General features: G+C 48.6%; 1 long non-coding RNA gene across 1 annotated transcript; it reads right to left on the reverse strand.

Annotated features, from left to right (window-relative positions):
• Positions 1–1,388: 1,388 nt before the first annotated feature.
• LOC118656677 lies at positions 1,389–12,779 on the reverse strand. The gene is made up of 5 exons (XR_004967662.1): positions 12,657–12,779; positions 8,076–8,151; positions 6,259–6,338; positions 4,037–4,112; positions 1,389–2,657 (listed from the first exon to the last, which is right to left on the reverse strand). It is a non-coding gene; the product is annotated as an uncharacterized LOC118656677 (long non-coding RNA).
• Positions 12,780–13,377: the final 598 nt, after the last annotated feature.

Below are 13,377 nucleotides of genomic sequence, written 5' to 3' on the forward strand. Positions count from 1 at the left end.
ATATTTTCCATCCTTTGACCTTTCTTTATTGATTGATTTTTTTTTTTTGAGAAAGAGAAACATCAAGTTGCTCTTACACTTATTCATGCATTCATTGGTTGATTCTTGTAGATGCCTTGACTGTGATCGAACCCACAACCTTGGTGTATGGGGACCACGCTCTAACCAACTGAGTTACTTGGCCAGGGCATCATCCTTTGACTTTCTATCTCTGTGTCCTTATGGTTTTTTTGTGTGTCCGTTGTAAATAGTATATGGTTGAATTTTATTTTAATGACTTTATCTTTTATTTTTTTACATGAACTTAATTTTTTAAAATAATTCTTTATTGTTGAAAGTATTACATATGTCCCCCACTGACCCCCTCCATCCCACCCCTGCCCCCTGCCCCAGGCCTTCAGCACCCTGTGTCCATGGGTTATGCATATATGCATACAAGGTCTTTGGTTGATTATCTCCCACCCACCAACTCTCCCCCGCCTTCCCTCTGAGATTCCACACTCTGTTCCATGCTTCCATGTCTCTGGATCCACTCCATTCATCAGTTTATTTTGTTACTTAGATTCCACATATGAATGGGATCATGTGATACTTGTCTTTCTCTGACTGACTTATTTCACTTAGCATGACACTCTCCAGGACCTTCCATGCTGTCTCAAAGGGTAAGAGATTCTTCTTTTTTACTGCTGTATAGTATTCCATGGTATAAATGTAACACAGCTGTTTTACCTACTCATCTACCGATGGGCACTTGGGCTGTTTCCAGATCTTAGCTATTGTAAATGGTGCTGCTGTGAACACAGGGGTGCATATGTTCTTTCTGATTGGTGCTTCGTGTTTCTTAGGATATATTCCTAGAAGTGGGATCACTGGGTCAAATGGCAGTTCCATATTTAATTTTTTGAGGAAACTCCATACTGTTTTCCATAATGATTGCACCAGTCTGCATTTCCACCGGCAGTGCACGAGGGTTCCCTTTTCTCCACATCCCTGCCAGCACTTGTCATTTGTTGATTTGTTGATGGTAGCCATTCTGACAGGTGTGAGGTGTTATCTCATTGTTTTAATTTGCATCTCTCTGATGATCAGTGACTTCGAGAATTTTTTCATATGTCTCTTGGCCTTCTGTATGTTCTCTTTGGAGAAGTATCTATTTAGGTTCTTTGCCCATTTTTAAATTGGATTGTTTATCTTCCTTTTGTTGAGTTGTATGAGTTCCTTATATATTTTGGATATTAACTCCCTAACAGATGTATCATTGGCAAATATGTTCTCCCATGCAGTGGGCTCCCTTTTCCTTTTGTTGGTGGTTTCTTTTGCTGTGCAGAAGCTTTTTATTTTGATGTAGTTCCATTTGTCTGTTTTCTCCTTAGTTTCCTTTGCCTTAGAAGCTGTATCTGTAAACATATCGCTACAAGATACGTCTGAGATTTTGCTGCCTGTGGTTTCTTCAGTGACTTTACTTTTATCTTTATCTTTTAGAGAGTTTAGTCCATTTATATTTTAGTGATCAATTTGGATTTATTAACATCTTATAATGTTTTCTTATTTGACCTCCTTTTCTGCTTTTTTTCTCCCCTACTTTTCTTGTCTTCTTTTGATCTGTACATTGATTAAATATTACTGCAATAATCCTGAATAACAGACAATGCCAAAGTCTCAGAGGGTTATAAAAAAAAAGTTTTTCTTCCATGGCTGGTTGCTCAGTGGTTAGAACATTGGCCCCTGGATCAAAGGGTCTCGAGTTCGAGTTCCAGTCAAAGGCATGTACCAGGGTTGCAGGTTTGATCCCTGCCGAGGTCAGGGCTCATGTGGGAGGCAACCAATTGATGTGTGTGTCACTCAAGTTGATGTTTCTCTCTCTCTTTCTCTCTCTCTCTCTCTCCCTTCTCTCTCTCTTCCTCCCTCCCTCCACTCTCTCAAAAAATCAATGGAAAAATATCCTTGGATGAGGATTAACAACAATAAAATGTATTTCTCATTCTCAGATCTGAGGCTATAGCTCTGCCCGATCTTTTTGTTATTCCATATTGTGGGTATAGTCTAAGACTTCTCCTTGGGACCAGGCTGAAGCAGCGAGGGTTTCTGGGGCAGGTGGCAGAGGCAGAAGCACATGAGACAAAGCCACGTTATTCGAGGACATTTAAAGCCTTGTGTTAACAGCTACTCACATCCCATTGGCTAAAACACGCAGTCAAGCTCAACAACAATGAAGTGGGGAACTAAACTCCTCTCATGGGAAGGTGGGAAGACAGAGTGAATATTTTCTGAACAATAACACATCCACCAAGAGTAATTGAGATTTTTAGAGCTTTTATCTCTTTTCTTCATTTTATTTTCCCACCTCCCTCCCATTTGTTTCAGTTATATATTACATGTCTATTCTTTTAGCCATTATGCTACTTATTTTAACATGCGCACTTAATAAATCCTAAAGTTAATTTATTTCCTCCTCCTGACAAATATGAGGACCCCTGAACTCCTTAATTTAAATCACTCTCCTTCCAATTTACATGCAATTTTTGACTAGCATTTTAGTACTAAGCTGTGTCCCCCATACACAAATAATTATTTGTCCGATTCTTTAAATACATCTTCAGGGGTAGGGCTACTTGAGCAAATGGTCTGTCGACATCTCTATGCTTCAGGATCTTCATCTATAAAACAGAAATAAAAACACCAGCTCAGAGGACCAAGTGGAATAATGTAAAAATGCTTAGCAAATAATGACGTCTATGAAAGTGCTTAGTAAACAGTGTTACTGCTACTTGTCACAATGCGGGGACACCCTGGCTCCAGGCACCACTTCCAGGTATTCCCACGGCACTTACGCTTATGTGGCCAGGAAATGTAGGAGCTCTCTGAGCTGACTCACCTGCTCTGGTTGGTGATTTAATAAACGTTTATTGGACATGGATCAGGAGTTGGACCCAGAGAGCTGCTTGGTGGCAGGAACATCAGAGCTGAACTAAAGAGACAATCCAGGCCTCAAAGGAGAAGTCAAAGCAAAGATCTGCCCACCGCTGATCCTGAGCCAGAAAAACTAAGAGAATTACCCATCTACCCCGGCTACCAAGGTGGGGCTGAAAGAACAGCCTGTCCTCCCAGACAATGCCAGGCCCTGAAGCCCGTCCATCCAGCCCACACCGGAGTTGCTGAGGAGTAGCCAGGGGAGGGGAGAAGAGCACAGGGTCACTGAAGTGGAGAAGGTACTTCCAGGAGGAGAGAGGTCGGCTGTGTCAAGTGCTACTGGAAGTCCAGTACGACGCAGCCTGCGAACGGCCCACTGGATCAGGCATGCCGTCTCATTTCATGCTCATACAACCCTCTGGAGGTGGGCCGAGGGGCAGGTGTCTTGCTGAAGATCACGCAAGTGGGAAGTGCTGGAGGCAGGATTTGAACACCCCCAGCTGAGGATTTAAATGCATAGGCTCTGTCAGAGGACTCTGGGTTGGTCTGTCCTAGGAGGACATCCAACCCCCTATGGCCTAGACAGTCATAGCAGACATTTCTGACCACTCACTACCTAACAAGCTTGGTCCTAGGGGCTTGGCCCAGGTGGATGCTTGTTCTTCACAAGAGTGCCAGAACATTCTATAAGGTGACAGACTGGGTGGGGTGATGACATTGCCTTTTGAGGAGAGGTCTCAGCATCCTGCCGCATACCCATTTCACAGTTGAGGAAACTGAGGCTTAGGAAGTACAGTAACTTGCCCAACATCGCCCAGAAAGCCAATAGCAGAGTTGGGACTTGAACACGGGTAGTCTGACTCCAGAGCCTGCCTTCATTACCCTGAGCCAGAAAACTCCTTTGGTTTGTCCTTCCTGGCTTAAAATCTTCTTAAATGGCAGAAATTCAGCTCCTGCCTGCCCTGTCCTGTCCAGCTCTGAGGGTTTGGGCCCCACTCTGAACTGCCCAGAAGGGGAAGGTGCCAGAGATGGGAAAGACATTGCACTTGTTTGAACAAATCTTTGAGGCTATTTGCTGATTTGAGTGGGCAAGGGCCAGGGGTTTAGACTCCCCTCCCCCACCTACCTTGACCGAACACACTGGTGTTGATCTGTTGGGTTCATTTGCCTTCCTGGTAAGGTTTCATTTGAAGCAAGAGTTGCTGAGGCAGGGAAAAAAAAAAAAAGCTTTGAAAACCAATGGCCTCAAATTCATTGGTTTTGAAACTCAAATGTGGTCAGGATACTTGTTAACGTACTCATGAGATGGGACCTGGTTACCAGCTGTATAAGGGGCCCCAGGAGATTCTGGGGCTCTGGTTGGAGACTCAAGTGGGGAGCATAACCTCCTTTCTAATACACCTTGTAGCTGGGGACCCCTGGGTCCTGCTGGGCTTCCCCTCCTGGCCCTGCCTACCAATACCCATCTCTGAACCCCCTTCTCAGCTGCACCCACACCTTGCAGCCCTGGGTTGGAAGGTGCCCCTTAAAAGCACCCCCACACACACACACACACCTCTGGCCAACCTGGCCCTGAGCACCTGCGAATGCTCCTCATTAGAGACTGGAAAGCTGGCCTCACTGCCTTCCAGACCTACCAGGGGCCGAGAGAAGTTGAAACAACAGCCCTGCCTGCCTTCCAGCAATCCATCATTATCCCTTCCCTCCCCGGATCCCACCACCAGGTGATTCCATTGTTAATTAAAATCCGGCAGCCTTTAATAACACAGCTCATAATTGCTGTTTTCATCAGCCCTGGATTGGCTGTGCAGGCGTTGGGGGGACCCAGGGTTTTGTTCCTGGGCTTGGCTGTGATAACGCTCTCCAGCTACATATCACCCACTCTCCCTCAGCCAGGAGTCCTCCATGGGCCTCAACACTGGGGCAAGAGGGACCAATGTCCGCTGCCCTGGGGGCCACTCCAGCACCCCCTCCATTCTCCAGGGAAGGAGGCCAGCTCTCCACTCCCCAGAGACAGGACTCCAAGGTGCAGTTCCTGGCAGCACAGCAGGGAGCTGCTGGCTCCTGCACACACCAGTGCACACGCTGACTCTGTCTACAGGCGCTCATGCATTTTCCATCCACACCTCCTCTGTGCTCCCACGCCCAAGCCCCGCCATGCAAGTAAGGAAGCTGAAGACCAGAGGGGAGGGAGGATTCCCCAGGCCACCGGCCGGCAGGCAGCAGAGCTGGGAGGCCCCCAGTCCACACCCACCGTTCCTCAGCCATACTCTCTGCCCTTTGACCTGCACAAAATGCTCCACTGTCTTACTCTCAGCCTCCCCCTCCTCCCTCACTCCCTCACACTCCCACCCCTCCCTGCAGATGCCACTAGAAAAGGTGGGGGTGCGGGTGGGGGATGGATCGAGGGGAAGAGGAAAAATGGAAAGGGAATAGCTAGAGGTCACAAAGGTCAAAGGTTGGGGGCCCTGTGGCCACAGTGGAGCTAGGACAGCTGAGTTTGGCTCTGCCCTAATGACCCACTGCAATGGACACTGCTGCCCCACCCAAAGTCTCCTTAAAATCTGAAGGATTATCCCCAACTGCTGGTGATGGGAAGGTGATGGGTTACCCTCTTCTGAAGAGAGCCATCCCCCCGAGGCCTCGAGGCTGGCCCTTTCCTGGGGCAGCCTGTGTTTGTGAGTGATGGGTGCGGGGCTGCAAAGACCTAGCTCCAGTCTGAGGTCTGGTGTAGCTCTCCCGCTCCCTCTGCTGCTGTCCCTCTCTCCCAGGTGCTGATTCTGAGAGCACCCCCATTAAACTTCCTGCACAGAGTCTACCTCCAGGTACCTAACCTTCTCTTTGGGATTCCTGGTCCTGCTCCCTTCACCCTGCCCACCTCCCACTCACGCCTCCCCCAGGACCTCCAGACCCTCCACCCACGGCCAATTACCCAAGCCCGGCTCATGCTCCTGGCTCCTCTGCTCCTTCAGGACAGAGGCCATGGACAGTGTGCTCCAGCTATGAGTAACCTCAGGGACCTCCAGCCAAAAGGACCCCCTCCGTGCCTTTTATGCCTCTCAGGTCACTGTGTCATCCCCATTTTGAGGAAGAAGGAACTGGAAGAGCTGTTAGCTGCCCCACTTTGCAGAACTGGGAAATGCCAGAGATGGAGCTCGACCTGTCTGCTTCTCACAGCTCATAGCCCGCCTCCAGAAGCGCCTTCGCCACTGCTGCTTTGTGAGAACATCAGTTCCTTAACCACCAGTCCTCACTGGTGCCTCAGAGGGAGTCATCTATACAGGGGCCTGGTTTCATTTATTCACTCATTCATTCATTCATTTGACAAATACGTTTTGAGTACCTTACCCTGTACCAGGCATTGTGCTTGGTGGTGGGGACACCTCAGTGAAGAAGTGGACAACTCCTTGTCTGCATGGAGTTATATTCTATGGAGGAACACACGCAATGAACAAGATAAATAAGTACAATAAATATATCATAGCCGGTGGTACAAGTTAAGGCGAGAAAGGGAACGTGAAATGTCTGGGGTGGGGCAGAGGGTGAAAGCTAAGACGAGGTGACTAGGGAAGATCCCACCGGGAAGGTGACTTTCGAGTACCGGGTGCAGGGCCCAGCCGTGAACGAAGCTCACCTGGCAGGAGCCTTCTCCTGGGCTCTGGTGGGCGAGAAAGCTCCTGCAGGCAGAGTGCACTGCGGCGGCTCCCGCCCGCCTCCCTGTCTGCTGTCCCTGCAGGGCAGCCAGCGGGGCACAGCCGCACCCAGGCCTCCCGGGGCTCCAGCCAATGCACCCAACTCCAAATTCTGCCCAGGCCCAGCTCTCCATTCTGGGTGGCCTTCCTGACACTCAGGACTTAATGAAGACATGCCTGTGGGCTCCTTGCAAAGACTGCTGTATCGTATGTCGGCAGGACACCCTGAGGTCCCAGATGAAATGAATCACTAGCCCAGAAATGTCATATGTTTCCCAAGCAGAGTAAGTGGGCCCCGGCTACTCAGCTTCCAGCAGACACCCCAACCTCTGTGGGAATGTGCCTGGCACCGTCATCCTGGGCGGGGTGCCTAGGAGCCCCGGAGCGAGTCAGCACATTCTGCAAATCTGATTAGCTAGTTTCCATGTCTTCATCTCCGTCAGGCGCCCAGTGACCAGGCCCAGTGCCAGCCCAGAGCCCTGCGGCCTGCCACTGGAAACCTTTAGTGAAGCTGTGCTGGCCACCCTCTCTGATTGTAACAAGCCTTCTTTCTGAGGGATCAGGGACGAACACCACGCTCTACCCCTGTGTGACCAGAACAGCTCTTTGGCTCTTCTGTGCGGATGAAAGGATGGGAAAGGTGCCCACTGAGGTTAAAATGGAGGAACGAAAGCATGACAAATACAAGACACACTGTCCCGGGTCCTTTGGAACCATCCTGGCGCTGGGAGGTATCTGAACCCACAAGACAGATGCAGTGGGAGTTACAAAGAAGCATTCAGCTCAAGTCTGGAGGGCAACTGGGATGACCAGTAATGGGCAGCCGTTATAAATTCATGGACAAAGGGGACTGCCGTGGATCGGCAGCGGGATCCCGATGGAGAGTAGGCATTATCACCCCTTTTGATTCATCAGGAAGCTGAAGCCCAGAGGAAGCCAGCACCTTTCCCACGTGCTGCAGTGGCACTCAGACCTGCACCTCTCCTACTGACTGACTCGCAGGAGGCCTCCCACCCCCCAGATGCATACATCCCCGCAGGTGGTGGGCCCTGGTCTCGGACACTGGCCCTGAAGTGAACCATCCTTGTTTGGGGTCAGGATGACCCCTGGAGCCTGGAGGAAGAGTTTTGTTCAGAGCTATTGCCGAAAGTGGAGGCCCACCTTTGGCCAACAGGGTCACAGACCACTCTTCTCTCCATTTGTGTTTCTCTTCTCCATTTCCTCAGGCAACCCAGTGCCTGGATCTCCCTCCTCCCCCAGCTTCACACCACCGAGAGTGTCAGCAGGGGGCAGTGTGGAGCAGAGGGAAAGAGCAAGGGGCTCTGGAATCAGAGTGACCTGGGATTGGATCTCAACGTTGCGGCATCTTGGGCAAGTTACGAAGCCTCTCTGAACCCCATTGTAGTAGTTTCCTATCGCTGTTGTACCAAGTTACCACAAAGTTAGTGGCTTAAAAGAACACAAATACATTACCTTGTAGTTCTGGAATCAGAAGTTTGCACTGGATTAAACTCAAGTTGTCAGCAGAGCTGTGTTCTTTCTGGAGAGCCTAGGGAGAATGGTTTCTTATCTTTTCCTTGGACTTTCCACATCCCTTGGCCATAGTCCCCTTCACAGCCAGCAGGTGGCATCTCAAACCTCTCTCTAACCCTGACTTCTTCCCCTTCTGCTTTAAAGGACCCTGTGATTACAGATAAGGCAGGGTAATCTCTTAATGTCGGTGGCATTATTCTGCCCACCACACCCACTCTCCTGACTGAGGTTATGAAATTAAGGTGATTTTGTGTCATAAGAGCCCCAAGCACAGTGTCTATCACAGCAGATGTTTAATGTGTGGTCCCTGTGAGTTTGTGTTTTTATACTAAATTATTTAAGTAAAAACCAGTTTAGAAGGCAATGCAAATGCATCGGAGAAATGCAGTGAAAGCCACAGTGTGAGAGCATCTCACACCCATGCCAGCTGGCTCCCCGTCTCTGGTACTTGGGGTCCACTGAGCTTTCTGACTCTTCCTCAGATATTTAAAAAAAAAAAAAAACCTGTTCTAAGTGAATTTGCTAACTGCAGGTCTTGTGCATGAAATTCAAGGCACTGATTCTAAGATCTGATGTCGCCAGCTTGTTTTACAAAAAGACATGCAAAATCCTAGAATCCTTCAGCTCTTTTTCCTTAAGAGGCAGGAAATCAGATTTCTCTTGTGAGGCAAGCCCTGTGCCTCCAAAGGTCTAGCTTCAGGGAGGAAGGAGAGGGTTGGCTGCTCAAGTTCTTACTGCAGGGCCAAGCCTCCACCCGTGGCTGCCATGACAGTCATGCAATCTATGTGCTGCACAAAGAACCGGCTGTGGTGCCAGGGGAGTGAGCCCGGGAACTGAGACTCAGCCTACAGTGCCCTCGCCAATGGCATTTATGCCCCTGGGTTGGCTCCTCCCAGAGGGGGATGCACAGAGGTACAGTACAAGCTCTGAAACTAGATGTCCCTCGTGGACAATATGCGGTTCCTCTGCATATGACCAGGATGCTTCTCAGGTCAAATGTGACACATCTCAGAAGCTGACAATACTCAGTTTTATTGTATACGGTTTCCTATTCGAGGAGACAAGTCCATGCCTCAAAGCTTAGTTGTCATGGCAATGTCAAATTTCTAACCAAGTATCTGGACATGCTCATGTCTGTTCATCTTGTCTTGACCAGTCAACTGTTTGCATAGCCCTGGGCCTAGAAGCAGCCCTGTTCCCACCCATTGTGGGTCCCTCAGGGACACTCTGGGGCCTTGTGACCTCACTTTTTGGGAGCTGATCAGAAACCAAGGGCAGAGGTAAGGTCTGTGAATGACTTGAGGGAGGGCTGTCCAGAGAGAAGGGCAGTGAGGTCCTCCTTCGACAGGTCCCCTGCAAATGCTCTCAGTGGCTCCTCAGCTGGTTTGGAGAGGTTGTCTCAGAGGAAACACCCACTCTCTGGGCTCTGAGAGGCTGCCTGGCTTGGTCCTGTTTGTGAGAAAGCTGATTTTAAAATCTCCACATCACCCTGGACTTCTGGTCCAAACCCAAATGGCATTAGCAATGCAAGGTGTTCTGGTTATCTATTGCTGCATAGCAAGTCACCTTAAAAAATAATGGCTTTATATTTTTATTATCCCTCTCATGGGTCTATAGAGTTGATCAGGTTCAGCTGGGTGGGTGGTTCTGGCCTGGGGTTGCTTGTGTAGTTGCAGTTCGGTGGAAGCAGTGGCTGGAGTCATCTATAGGCTCAGCTGGGCTGAAAGTTCAGAATGGTTCCTTCACTCACACCTCTGATGCCACAGCTGTAATAACTAGAAGAGCTGGAGCTTGACCAGATCTCTCGGTCTCCCTCCAGACTTCTCCATGTGGCTAGCTTGGACTTCCTCACATTATGGCAGTCTCAAAGTAGTCAGACCGAGAGCAAGCCTTACCTGAGAGCCAGGTGAGAATTGCAAAGGCTTCTTCTGATGTGGCCTTAGAAGTCACTCAGTTGTGTCCACTACAATCTATTGGTGCACACAGGGCCAGCCCATATTCAAGAGGGAGAAGGCAATACAAGGGCATGAATACCAAGAATCATGATTCATTGTGGGGACCATCTTTAAAGACTATTTACCACAAGGCGGGCTTCCTATGGCAGGGGAAGGCCAAAGGCAGCCAGGGTAGGACAGCTCAACAGTTCCTTCTGACTCAAGATTGAACTGGACTTTTTCAGAAATGTTGTCATTCATTGACTTCACAATCATTCTCTGTCACCCGCCACATTGATGATGACTCAGAGCCAGCCCGCCCTAGGGTCACCAACTTACAGAAATATAAGTGCCTTTTTTCTATAGGAAATTGCCCTATATTCCTGTCCTCACTACTTAATTCCAATCACTGATTAAAATCTATATTTTATGAACTAAAGCCTTCTTCATGGTCAGCTAGTTCAGAAATGCTCAGGAATTTTTTCCTCAACTGCAGTCTCAAAATGATTTAACTCACTAGTGGATTTACAGCCAGACCAAGGAAGTACACAGCTCTATATCCTTCCACCCCTGTGATTCTGATCAAGCTCTTCCCTTTCCAAGTCTCAGTTTTCTCCTATAAGAAAAGGGGTTTGAGGAGAGAGATGAGGTTGACCAGAAGTCTGGACTCCAAGATAGACCATCATGATCAATAGGTTCCAACTATGGCCTTGGACAAGTCCTTGTCATGCTCCTAATCTCCCACCTGTAACATGGGAGTCAGGTAAGATGACTCCATGGGTCCTTCCAGCACCATCATTCTTCAATTCAGGCTCCCATCTGGCCGCACTTAAGCATATGCAAGGATGCATCCATCGCCTTAGGTTTGGGAGTCAAGCCTGCTGTTCAGCACAGACTGTCATTCCCAGATCCAAGCCCCCCAGCAGTTCAAACATTGCAGACGGGCAGGCACTGCCATGGAAACTGATCTGGAATCCATTCACTAGCTCCCAGCTACGGCTGAGTGATGGGTCAGCATGGGTGGCAGGTTGGTACAGGAGAAAAGATTGAGATGAGGGCTCAGCCAGGCTGGGTAGAACTCCAGACTGCTATTTGGTTATGGAGAGACCTCAAGGAATGCCTTAACTTTTCTGAGCCTCAGTTTCCCCACCTGTGAAGTGAGAGCTATAATGCACACTTTCTCAGAAAGGCTGAAGAGTTAAAGATCTTATTTGAAAAAGCCTGATGCAGTGTCTGTTATTATTCAAACTGCACACTGGAAAGCAACGTCTGTCTCAAAGGCAGTGGCGCCGATTCTTGTCACCGACACAGTCTTCCCTGAGATAATTTAGGAGGTCTGGGCTTGGGAGCGCTCCCTGGGCAGAGCTGCCATCTTCCCTGTCGGCTATGGGATGGATAGGCCCAGCAGTCAGGCTGGAAGGACTATTCGTGCTGCTGCCTCCGACGATGCCCTGGGCTGTCGCACTCTCCCGCACGCTGTGCTAAAAAATGACTCTGAAGAAAAGTAAGCAGACACTCCGGGCCATAAATATTTCAGAGCGGAATGAGCGTCCTTCCCCCAGCACTGACTTGCCATATATATTATTTATAAAACCATAACTTGAGTTGAAAGGTAGTCGTCGAAAGAATAGACAGTCTCAGATTCACTTGGTGATTGGAAAACTATCTAGAAGGGAAGAAAATTGTGTCTGGGCTAGATGAGGTCACGGGAGGTCATCTGGCCCCGCCCCCTGGTCCCAGCCTGGCCCAGAAGGAGTCTGGCCAGAGTGACAGGTTGGTACAGTTGGGAGAGGCCCTGGACATCAGCAAGCTGCTGGGTTCACACAGCCCAGGGCCTCGCTGGCTGTTTGGAAAGTTTCCATAAATTACAAACAAAAGTCCACAGGTTTAAAAAAATCTTTCATCCACCTTTATAACAGGGAATGGAGTTGTCATGAGAGAAGAAGCTGAGAAAGGCTATCAAAAGCTATTGAGTGAGCAGAAAGAGCCCTGGGCCAGGAATTGGGAAACCTGGGTTCTAATTCTGGTTCTGCTCCTTCATGATGTGACATCTGGCAGCTTACTGTGCCTTCCTGGACCCATTTTTCCCATCTATGAATTGGAGGACTCAGTAGTCCTCATTCTCTAAGACTCCGCATCCCCTCCTATAAGAAATGCTTTGTGCCCTGCCCAGGCAGCTCAGTTGGTTAGAGCATCATCCAGATATGCCAAGGTCGTGGATTTGATCACCAGTCAGAGCACATACAAGAATCAACCAATGAATGAATAAATAAGTAGAACAACAAATCAATGTTTCTCTCTCTCTCTTTCTCAAATCAATAAATAATAATAATAATAATAATAATAAAGAAATGTTTTGTAACATCTCCTTTTCTCTCCAGAAATTAAGTTCATCATTAATATAACCTATCCACATACATAATTTTACACATTAACATAGCAATGCCTTAACCTGTATATAAAGGAAAAATAAAAGGAGAGTGATTTATAATCAAATAATATTTTAATAATATGTAAATGCTTGGGCATGTCTACACTAGAGGACAAAATGAAGCAGTGGAATTGGGGCACCTGTTCATATACTCACCACCAATGTGGCATTTCAAAATGCAGGCTGACGTCGTGCTGTTGTATCGGCCACTCAAATACCATGGGCAGCCTTGAGTTCGGGGATGTGACTGTCTGAAACAGTGAACGCTCTTGGTAAAATCCTATGACAGAACAAAGGACAATCTCTCCTCAATTTCCACTATTGCTGCATTCCTGGGAGATTCAGTGTATGTTAGAATTGTGCAAAAAAAAATGCTGTATGTTAATATGTAAAACAGACTTTAGTTCTAGGCCCAGGTCATTTTGAACCGATTTCTCACCCACTGGAATGTCTGGTGGGATATTTGCAATTTGAGTGGGATGCAGTAACCATTCCTCCCAGAGCAGGCCCATTGGGCACAGTAGAGTCCTGGGCACCCCTGCCCACCAACTGCCAGTTCCCCCTCCCAGGATTGTGGTGACCGATAATGCCCTCGTGCCTGTCCAAACACCCCCGGGATGGAATGAGCCACACAGAGCCATTGCACACTCTATTCCCAAGGCCCTCCTGCGCTGCTCTGATCACCTGACACCACCCACCAATGGCTTGATGACAAACACTAACCTATCGGCCAGACTGGCCTTGTGGTGCCCGCTTCAGTTTCTGCCCTGCTGTGACACTTTGGTTGCAGGGTGGCGGGACTTATAGACACACCCAGCACGATTGGAATGGAGCCTGGGCCCAGCACCTGTATGAGGTCCTGACCCCATCCCTCTCT

The sequence above is a fragment of the Myotis myotis genome, unplaced genomic scaffold (assembly GCF_014108235.1).
Source record: "Myotis myotis isolate mMyoMyo1 unplaced genomic scaffold, mMyoMyo1.p scaffold_m19_p_5, whole genome shotgun sequence".
NCBI classification, from domain to species: domain Eukaryota; kingdom Metazoa; phylum Chordata; class Mammalia; order Chiroptera; family Vespertilionidae; genus Myotis; species Myotis myotis.